The sequence below is a fragment of the Procambarus clarkii genome, chromosome 49 (genome assembly GCF_040958095.1).
Source record: "Procambarus clarkii isolate CNS0578487 chromosome 49, FALCON_Pclarkii_2.0, whole genome shotgun sequence".
Classification (NCBI taxonomy): Eukaryota; Metazoa; Arthropoda; class Malacostraca; order Decapoda; family Cambaridae; genus Procambarus; species Procambarus clarkii.
In genome coordinates this window covers 15,502,339-15,509,947 of record NC_091198.1, presented here as the reverse complement: position 1 = coordinate 15,509,947, position 7,609 = coordinate 15,502,339, and the positions used below count along the sequence as shown (strand labels likewise).

Sequence of the window (7,609 nt, the reverse complement as noted above, 5' to 3'; positions counted from 1 at the left end):
GAAGAAAAGAGGAAGATTGACCACTAAGATGATGAATAAGAGAGTATGTAAGTTAAGATTCAATAAATTATTAATTAGGGAATAACATAGATAGTAGAAGTGATTAATTGTTGCATATATGCAATATTATGAGAAAAATGAAGTTCAGACAGAGAGAGAGGCTAGCTGGCTGGCTGCTACGCATCAGAGAAGGAATTGATCATGTGAAGAGTGAATTTTAGTACCGGACTGCTCTTTGCTACCAGCTTGGTTGCATTATTGCATATCTCACGCTCATAAAGATAACATTCGCTCCACAAAATCTACCAATTGCCCACCTCTTTGGTGGCTTAATCTTCATCAGTCAACACATGTTGCAATGCAACAAGAGGAGCTAGAATATTCCCATCTACACGGAACCAGGAGAAAATATGTGAACAGTAGTGACTCAAAGAAATTATAGACGACAATAAAACGCCTAATCAGGTTCTAGGGGATGTTTTTTTCCGTCTCGGTAATTCAAACACGGTGATTTATTAATATATTTGGGTTTGTTCTCAACTTATAGTAGGAAATGCCTGGTTTGAAACCCCGGGCGGGGCGGAAATAGTTAAATGCGTTTTCTATCACTTGATGTCCATTTTCACCTACAAGTAAATAGAAGTTAGTAAGTTTGTTGTAAGGTTGGATCCTGGAGAGGGACCTCAGTGTAAGTGTAATGTGTACTTTACATATAATTGTGGCTTGAAATGCAACCTGTAAATGGTATGTATAATAACTTAAGTCCTTTATGAAAATATTTCACATTAAGTTGGGAATGAACATAGTAATTGTTTACAAACACTCCACCAAGAAACTGGCCCAATCATGCATACACACGTACTAGGCTTCCTTGATATATAATAAGGAATCCATGTGGCAGTTCTCCCACGCCCATATACCGATCCATCCCAGTAGATATATATAAAGATAAGATTAACGTTGAATCCATATGGTTGCTCCATGACTTCCATGAGAGGCTTTCCATAAAAAAATATGGTTACCGTGGCATACATATGGCATCTCCAGGTTTCCTGCGGTCAATATCTCTACTAATGCGAATCAATGACCATTTTACCTTCCAAATTGCACCTGTGTATCAAAAATTTGCGTCTGTATCGAAAAACAGAGGATTTTTTCCTAGAGGATTGTCCTGTTCCAATCAGCGCCTCATAAACCTCCAGCGGGAGAGTCAAGTGAGAGAGGAAGAGAAAAAGGGAGTAAAGAGTGGGGATAGGGGGGAGGATAGAGATAGCGAGAGTGAGGGGGGAAGTGGAGGGTGGTGTGCAGGCAGACTAGAGTGGGCGGTAGCAGCTGCTGTGTGTGGACGATGCAGCAGTCGGGTGAGACGACAGGAGGTAGAGAGGTGGCACCAGCTGCAGCTCTCCTGGACAGCGCCACATAATGAGCTGAGCTCTACCGGTTCTGCGCATCGGACCGGATCGGATCTGCGCACGTCTTGAATGGAAAGACTTTTAACCTGAATTTACCTGAGGGTCACGCGGGGTTTCTTTGCAATAGGAACCGTTGTACATGCTTCTATATGGCTGTATCTTCACTCACAGGGTGACTGACACTGCTTTATAAACTCGCTCTTCGAGAGAAGATTAGCAAAAAATATATAATTTGTTTAAAGAATGCGGATTATTCCTAGGTTTCTTTTTTTATGCAGCGCCTCCTTGTTATGTAAATTGATTGATCGTAAGCTTCTAAATCATTTTCTTCGTCATTGTACTGCATGGTAGTTTTGCTGATTTGATCGTTAGGCAGTGCCGTGTTAGCGTACGGGATTCTAAAGGCTCATGCTGTCATATAGTTCACGAGAGATCTCTTGATAGTGAATAATTATTCACCCTTTCGCTGGAAACTCCTGAGATTTAAATACCTTTTAAATTATATTAATAACATAAATAATTCGTGCATGACAATCTGAGAGTAGTTATTGTTGCATTATCCCCTATATACACCGTCTTACATTTCACAATATTGATAAGCATTTGATAGTCTTCTGACCATTAGTGTAATTCATGTACATTTCCCTGTAAGGCCTCAATATCATTTTCACCGATGGGTCTGTTCAGGGGGCACTCTAACAGGCTGTAGAACATACAAAAACAACGTATATTTACAGGCCGTTAGTGTGAAACTGAACAACTGCCTTAGCTCCACGGAATGGTAGAAGTCCAGTCATGGTCATTCACAGGACAAAATCTGAGCTCTCAGCTTAATGGAAGTAACATTGGCATACTTAAAATTTAAGGCGAGTTTCCCCTTGATCCAGAGATTTCATGAAATAGGAATTACAATGGTAGACAGTTTCCTTTTCTATTATAGGATATACGAAACTGTTATGAGTTGCATCGTCAGTCGTAAGAATCCTTAATGAGTAATCGGTTTTCAGTCTCAAAAATAATAGGAAATCATACGGTTATAAACCCTTGGAACCGCCTACCCGCCGAAGCCGTAAAGGCCAAAACACTGCTGAATGTTCCTGTTTCTCTCCTCCTCTCTCTATATCCAAGGTCCCCCGCAGGCTGGAATCACTTACGCTCCCCAAGATATGATTGCAGGAGCAGAGTGGCGCAGTGGAAGCGTGCTGGGCCCATAACCCAGAGGTCCGTAGATCGAAACTACGCTCTGCTACGAAATATTTTTATCAATATTTCGAAATAACTGGCTCTTCTGTTCTTCATATCTTGATCTTCATATCAAGAGGACTCTGGTTGTTTCACATAACGTTACGCTATATTTGAGCATTTGTATACAATTGTACTGACTTGTATACAACTATTCAAATATCAAAGAGAGACGCCTAATACAAGGAGTAATTAATATTTATTTATTTATTTATTTTTACAAGGTACATTGATTTTGTGAGAGCACATAATTTTGGTGTTTTTACATTCTTGTTTCGGGCAGGTCTTTATTAATATCTAACAAATAATTATTAGTAGGTACAATAGCAAAATCGTGAAGAAAATTATTACATTGTAGCGAAATTTGAATAAAATTATTAGGTACATTCTAGCAAGATTTGCATTCAGATAATAACTACAATTTAAGTTGATTGCAGTGATTACAATGGTTAAATTGGATGTCTTAGGCACATATATTAGGGGAAGTGGATAGCACAAGATACAGTGCAAGTTTGAAGCACAAGGTATGAATCGGTGAGGATGAAATTAGGTACTTTTTAAGTCGTCGTCCCTTCACCTTCTAGTGCGTGGTCTGGTCAACATACTTCAGCCACGGTTACTTGTGACTCATCGCCTGCATAGGTACTTTTTAGTTTTACCTTTGATTAAGGGATAGGTTGGACAGCTTTTTAATTTGTTAGGGAGTGAGTTCCATAGACCATGTCCCATTATTTGCATAGAGTTTTTGCACAGACTTAATTTGACTGTGGGGATATCAAAGATATATATATTTCTTGTGTGATGCTCTTGGCGTTTATTACATCTCTCAAGGAAGTGTTTCAGATCAGGATTAGGATTTAGGAGCATATAATGATTCAGTAGAGACAGTAAAGGAAAAATAAATACAGTATTTTAGTAAAGTAGATCCGATTAACCGTAAAATGATTCTTAAGGAAGCAAAACTAATCTCATTATTTTTTATATTTTTGTTTTTATATATACATATACAAGAGTTCATACATTCTTGTTCCCCGGAATATTAGCCAGGGACGCCGAAGTTTTTCAAAAGAATGCTCAATGGAGGGTAGAAATAGCCTAAGCTACTATATCCTTTTGAGATGTATCTTATTATCTCAATACAGGGGTTACAGAGGCACCCCAAAATTCATCTACCTAAACAAGTTACAGTCTTGATGAGCTAGTTACAAAATGTATTGTATTTAAATTTAATGCCATCATCTTTTAATAATATATTTAAATTTAATGACATCAATGTGTTCGAAACCAACCACAAGTACACTCCCTAAGCTAAACAACTGACATATTGGAGAACTAACGTTATAATTTATGTTTATTCTGCACCCTATCCATAGTGGGCAGCGGTGGAAAGGTTACAAACACCATCATTTACTACCTCCATTTAGCAAACTGAGAATATTAGGCTATATTTTTGGTAAATCATTGTCTTGAACATTTGTTATTTAGAGTTGTCTAGGAATTCGCGTATCTTTTCGCACTCCAGCACATAGTGATGGAATTTCATTGCTTTAATTTATATACTAGAAGCAAAATATAGATACAATGCAAGATATGTGTAATGTATATATGTATATGAGATATGTATAATGTAAATTGAAAATTAGAAATGTCTAGGTCGTCAGCTAGAAAGCTAATTAGTATATTATCAAGTACTTTGTTTAATAGTATGTTCATGACCATTGTTCTGCAGTTATCGCAGATTCAGAGAACATAAAATAACAATTCCTTGGAATATGAACAAGCACACAGGTGTATTTTTTATACAGATGGTTTAAAGTGATAAAGATCGACGACGTACGAAATGTAAAAATGGGTGTACCAAGTCGAGGGGATAAGAAGCAGTAGTGACTGAGCTATACTGACGACTCCCGCAGTTGCTTGTCAATGGAGCGACGGTGTAGAACTAAGGCAGCAACTCCAGCAAGCAAGCAAGCAAGCAGCAGCGCGGGGCTGACAAGGAGGAGTGTGCAAGCCGAAAGAGGAAGGGATGGGGGATGATGCCCGTCAGGGGTGAAAACTATATTAGGAAGTGGCGACTTGGCGTTCTTGGCAACAGCGTCTCATAAGACGGGATGATAACTCTCCTTGGAGCACCTAAGAGGATAGATACGGACCTTCACCATATTTACATGTGGTAGGACTCACCACATGTAAATTGCTCGGTTTAAAGACTGTTTTGATTTAGTTTCTTCGACGAATTGTGCTATACAAAACGACTATTGGTATATATATATATATATATATTTATGGGGTCTCGTAAAACTTTTGGCATCGTTCTTGACTTACAACTGGGTATCCCGGATTTAATTCCCGGGCAAGACAAAAATGGTTGGGAAAGTTGCCTGTCGTTTGATGCTTCTTGTCAACTAACGCTATATATAAGTACAGGCTTTCTGTCACCGACAACAAGAATTAAATCATTGATGTTGCTAAATACACATGTTTCTAATGCATTAACAAATAGAATAAATATATAAAAGCCTAAGCTGTAAATACCATGACATTACTTCAGTTCAAAATCCAGTTGGGATGAACAATGGGGGTGTGGACCTTTGACAAGCAGCCGGCTTTCTGTTTCCGTTAAGACAACTAGATATTGTTGCCCTCAGGTAAATATGGATCATTTAATAAAATTATGTCTAACAAAACGATAACTTGTTATTAATGCACCAGTCTAAGCAGTTTGGTCCCAACTTCTATTAAGCCCGAAATACGTGTAAGCGGCTTTGAAAGAATGTACAAATCTTATGTAATCTCACCTGTACCTGTGTGTGAATAAATTATTATTATTATTATTATTATTATTATTATTATTATTATTATTATTATTATTATTATAAGCTATAGGATCTACCTGTTTCCATTTACGCGTCACAAGGGACAACAAGTTCAACAAGCCACAATGTAGGACAGGAAAAAAAGATGTGTTTTTCACTCATATGGTAATAAAGCCATGAGGTCGCTTACACCACAAACTGACGTGCTAAGAGCAAGCACCCGGCTTCCTGTCCCCGTCGAGGATACTATAGATATAGTGGCCCTCAGGTAAATAGAAAACACAATATAAACTGACAAAAAATAAACAAAAGTAGAATCCACCATTCATTGTTTAAATTAAAAGTTGTACAAGTGAGTGAGGCAGCAAGCCTCAAGAATGAACAAATCCACAAGGGCCGTGTCGAGGATTCGAACCTGCGTCCGGGATTTAAATTACTGAACAATTTGGAAGATATTGACCCAAAACACTTCTTCAGAAGGCTAGATGTAAGACCAACAAGGAGCAACGGTTTCGAGCTCAACAAGCCACACTGAAGGATGGAAAATATTTGTTTTCTCCTATAGAATTATACAGTTGTGGAAACGCATACCCGCCGAAGCCGTAAATGCCAAAACATTGGCATTTGTTTGGCCCCAAAACAAATGGGAGCTGGGCCTTCGAAAAGCCAGACAACCTTCCTGTCCTCGTCGAGACCACTAGAGAGAGAGACATACCTGAATTTACCCGAGGGCCGCCCTCCAGTAAATTCAGGGAACCACCTTCCCAACGAAGCCGTAAATGATAAAACATTGCTCGATAAAATCACCAGGGCAAATAGGGGACATTTGACAAGCCGCCGGCTTCCTATCCTCACTGAGAGATAGTGACCCTCTGGTAAATTCAGGTAAATCTTAGCTAATTAAATAATCCTGAAAAGTTTGCATATTGAAGGCAGGGCTGTGTTAGCAGCATTATACTCTCTGAGCAAAGCTGTTGCCCTCCAAGATGATGGGCACTGGGGGCCCATGCCTGTGGACCTATACTTACAACAACGTTCTCGTCTGTGGACCCTCCCCACTTTGGTACGGCTCTCAGTGTGCTTGGTAGAGTAAGGGGGGTGTTTGTCTGGTTAGGTGAGGTGTTTGTTGACCAAACCACACACTAGAGAGTGAAGGGACGACGACGTTTCGGTCCGTCCTGGACCATTCTCAAGTCAATTGTGCATTCTCACAATCAACTTGAGAATGGTCCAGGACGGACCGAAACGTCGTCGTCCCTTCACTTTCTAGTATGTGGTTTGGTCAACATATTTCAGCCACGTTATTGAGACTCCTCGTCTGCAGGTGTTTGTTTGCTAAGTCAGTATAGGTACACAACTGGTCGGGTTCTGGTTACACTCAGACACGAGACGATTCGGCTAAACTCATTTTCAGTTTTAAATCCGGATGTATTGTCATGCTAAGCTGTATTAGGTTATGTTATTAAGGTTAGGCTGCATTGGGCTCGGTTGAATTAGATTGGTTTGATTTGGGTTACGTTAGGTTGGGTTGAACTAGGTTAGTCAGGTTTCAAAATTCAAAATTCCACTATGCCACGGATCGAGCGCCAATCCTTAACTGTTCACCCAGCAGTGAATAGGTTGTTAAACGATTTGGCGGGTCGTATTCCGGGAAAAAAATTAGGATTAAGGACCTGCCCGAAGCGCTATGCGTGCTATAGTGGTTTTACAAGAATTTAAAAACGCTTTTTTATATATAAATAAAAATAAATAAAAATAAATCCGCCGACGAATCTCCATGGTGCAGTGGTAAGACACTCGCCTGGCGTTCCGCGAGCGCTTTGTCATGGGTTCGTATCCCGGCCGGGGAGGATTTACTGGGCGCAAATCCTTAACTGTAGCCTCTGTTTAACTCGACAGTAAAATGTGTACTTGGTTGTAACAACGATTCTTCGCGGCGGGGATCGTATTCCAGGGACCTGCCCGAAACGCTACGCGTACTAGTGGCTGTACAAGAATGTAACAACTCTTGTATATATCTAAAAAAAAAAAAATCAGTGTGCGATGAGACTTGTATCTGGCATAAAAAAAATCTTAATTTAAATAATTCGTTTGTTAGACAATATATGATATTCAGATCTATAAATTACTTTAGAAAGG

The 7,609-nt window shown here is 39.4% G+C and overlaps 1 non-coding gene across 1 annotated transcript; it reads left to right on the top strand.

The window, feature by feature from the left end:
• The first annotated feature begins 2,589 nt into the window (after positions 1–2,589).
• TRNAM-CAU (transfer RNA methionine (anticodon CAU)) lies at positions 2,590–2,661 on the top strand. Its single transcript has one exon. It is a non-coding gene; the product is annotated as a tRNA-Met (tRNA).
• The last annotated feature ends 4,948 nt before the right edge of the window (positions 2,662–7,609 follow it).